General features: G+C 41.6%; 1 non-coding gene across 1 annotated transcript; it reads left to right on the top strand.

The window, feature by feature from the left end:
* The first annotated feature begins 333 nt into the window (after positions 1-333).
* On the top strand, positions 334-441 carry LOC112725900 (small nucleolar RNA R71). The gene has a single exon (XR_003164980.1). It is a non-coding gene; the product is annotated as a small nucleolar RNA R71 (small nucleolar RNA).
* The last annotated feature ends 3,363 nt before the right edge of the window (positions 442-3,804 follow it).

The raw sequence follows: 3,804 nt of genomic DNA, 5'->3' as shown, positions 1-3,804 counted from the left end.
ATAAGAAGCCTCTTGAGTACTGTTGGATGCAGCTTGCATTCCATTCAGAATCTGAGAGATCATATTGACTTGCTGAGTCAATATTTTATTCTGAGCCAATATGGCATTTAGAGTATCAACTTCAAGAACTCCCTTCTTCATAGGCGTCCCATTACTCACAGGATTCCTCTCAGAAGTGTACATGAACTGGTTATTTGCAACCATGTCAATGAGTTCTTGAGCTTCTGCAGGCGTTTTCTTTAGGTGAATGGATCCACCTGCAGAAGTATCCAATGACATCTTTGATAACTCAGACAGACCATCATAGAATATATCCAGGATGGTCCATTCTGAAAGCATGTCAGAAGGACACTTTTTGGTCAGTCCTTTGTATCTCTCCCAAGCTTCATAGAGGGATTCACCTTCTTTCTGTCTGAAGGTTTGAACATCCACTCTAAGCTTGCTCAGCTTTTGAGGAGGAAAGAACTTGGCTAAGAATGTAACACCCTAATATTCAAATCCTTATGCTCGAGTCATAAGTCAATGATATTACGGTGGTACGACTCTCAGGTGGATTTTTAATATATAAATATAGGTAATTTCGAAAGGAGTATTAATCGAGAAGCCTGAAAAGAGTAGAAATAAAATCGCGAAGACGTATCACTCACGTTTCGACAACGAAAAGATAAACTGCTAAGCCAAACGCGATATACGGACAAGGCATAAAGGAGATTAAGAGATAGATAACAGATAGATATTTATAGCATAAGTAAATATCCACTAGTCGCGACCCGCGAAGTTTAGGCTGGCTAGGGTACAGTATGAAAGTAGTTGACAACAGTATATCCTAATCTCTCCCGAAGGAAACATGAGAGCCTCTATAGGCAAATTCAAAGAGTTCAATACATAATATAATCTTTCCAAAACAAAGGTGGAGAGATTCTAATCAAAACACAAAATAGAGGAAACAAAGATCTTCGCCGTCTCTCAGACGACCCACAACTCACTTCTGAGCACCTGGACCTGTATCTGAAAAACAAGAGATATATACGGAATGAGAACCCCGGGCCCATGGGTTCCCAGTACGGTAAAAGTGCCAAATAAATACAATGCACTGCAATAAAAACTCACTAAGCATCCTAAACTTCTTCGCCAATTATTCATCCTGGGTTCTTGCTAATCCATGAATAGGCAACTGTCGTAAGGGGATACTAAATCTAGTTCCTGTTACACATGTTTCCCAACTCGCTGACTCTTCCACGAATCAGACTCAAAATTATAAGCAAAACCATCACCAGTTGTTCTACCTCAGCAATTTTGTATCAATACATCATACTCTCACCTGGAGCCAGTGAAACCACATCACTGCGTCTTCCCAGGGGGCTCAAATTATCTTATTCAATAATCACCATCATCATGCAATCGCATCATCAATTCATCCCATCAAGAACAGCCCTCACACCCACCGACACCAACATGAGGGGCCCCTCAATTGTACAAACACAAGCAATACAGGCAAGTAATACACAAATATGGTACAAGTAGAACAAGTAGCAAATAGTCAGATAACATGGCATATATGATGTAGAAATCCAAAACAAATGGCAAACCCAAACAATTCAAACATATGCAAATGATGAATGCCTGCCCTATGGCTGATGATATCATCTGTCGGTTATATAGCCAACCCAACATGTCCTGGTAGCTAACCAATGGACCGAAACACCCCTTGCGGAGCAAGTAGGTTTGAGCTACAACCCACTTGCTACTACCCGCTCAACCCAGAGCCAGTGGAATAACCACTACTGCGGCTACTACCCAGGCGGGTGTTTAAAAGCTCAACCTGGAGCGAGTGGATTCACCACTACTGCCGCTACTACCCAGGCGTCACCATCTCTGACCTGGAGCAAGTGGGACAAACCACAACCCTTGCTACTACCCAGGTATCTTAAGCATTGACCCGGAGCAAGCGGGACGAACCACAACCCTTGCTACTGCCCAGGTATCTCAAACATATATTCATTCAATCTCAATTCATATTATAAATCCTCATTGTTATCAAATCTCAAACATTAACCTGGAGCAAGTGGGAGAAACCACAACCCTTACTACTACCCAGGTATCACAAATACACATTTATTCAAAACTCCATAATTAAACTCATTTATCATAAACATCCTTTCCCGTCTCATACCCGGAGCAAGTGGACAACGCCACTGCTTACTACCCGGGGTCACACATCACATTTCAACCTTTTTCATTATTATCCATTTAACACATTCATTCATTAATCATATATGCATTTATACTCAGCCATAAACAATAATGGCTTTGCCGTAACCCGGCAATAACTCAGCCATCCGGCCCATGGTTCAATCAAGAACCGGCCATTTATCAATAATTATAGCCTTTCGGCTCATGACATACACAGTACTTCCACCGTCATCCTCCATATCTCATATAATCATATCTGATCATCATTGATCATAACCTTTTCCCTTGCTTCACTCGCAAGTTACCACATCCCCTAGCTCATTCCTCATTGCTAGGCATACCATAATGATTTAATACATAAGGGGTGAGATCGGAGGCTTAGAAGTATGAGATTTGGCTTTAAAAACTCAAAAATCAACTTTGGCATGAAAACAGGGCCACGCGTACGCGCACTCCACGCGCACGTGTGGATGACCAAAAACTCATCGACGCGCATGCGTCATACGCGCGGACGCGCGGGTTGAAAAATAGCCAATCGACGCGCAAGCGTCAGCCACGCATACGCGTGGGTGCTCTTGCGCCCCAGGCACAAAACTGGCACAACTCTGGCACAACTCTTTGGAAAATGGCTGGGCATTTGGTGCAGCGCATCGACGCGCTCGCGCATACCACGCGTACGCGTGGATGGTGCTTTCTCGAAGAACGGCGCGCACGCGCCAGGTGCGCCTACGCGCGTAGGGTCGTTCTGCTAAAAATTTTCTAAGTTAAAAGCTGCAGAATTTATAGATCCAACCCCCAATCTTCCGACGGAAACTCTCTCATTTTAAATCGTTTTTCACCCGTTCTTCGAACGGCATGGACATCCCGGATCCAATTTCATTTCTAAACAGATTTGGCAGAAAATAGAGATTTGTGGTCCAGGTTATGTCCCGTCAAAGTATGCCCAAAAACCATGTTTTCATACAAAACCACAAAGTGCCATTTTCGAAACAAGCCATTTTCAACTATTTTCAAAATCAACCAAAACATGCCAATTTCAACCCTTTTTGAAATCAATCAAAATGTACCAAAATCAACATCAAGCCATCCTCAACTCATACATTGACACTTTACCAAAATTCCCAAAACCACATCCAACCATTTAAACACTTCTCAATCAAATGGCTAAGGGATAAACACAATATCATGTCGTACATCCTTCTTCCTCCCAATTTCCAATAATATCATTTCCAATCAACCATCATTATACCTAATCAACATCATACTCATTATCACATGGTTTCACCCACAAATCAACTTTAATCATTCCTCAAGCATATATCACAACATACATATCTCTAATGCATCATCATACCATCAAGGCATCAATAATCATAATCACGTATATGATCACATAATATATCTCAACCAAATCAAACATACCTCATCTACATAATTTCACCCAAAATTACCAAATTCCACACTTCAACTCCTCAAACCTTATTATTTAATAACTAACCTAATCATTCATATATTCATTATCTGAAATTCATCCAATCACTTGTGTCATCATACAATGCACACATCGACTTACCTTTCTTACCTCTTTCCGGCCTCCGGCCCAAAATTCAC

This window comes from Arachis hypogaea, chromosome 11, assembly GCF_003086295.3.
Source record: "Arachis hypogaea cultivar Tifrunner chromosome 11, arahy.Tifrunner.gnm2.J5K5, whole genome shotgun sequence".
NCBI classification, from domain to species: Eukaryota; Viridiplantae; Streptophyta; class Magnoliopsida; order Fabales; family Fabaceae; genus Arachis; species Arachis hypogaea.
Note: the sequence above shows the minus strand (reverse complement) of the source record. Positions and strands in the feature narration are given on the sequence as shown.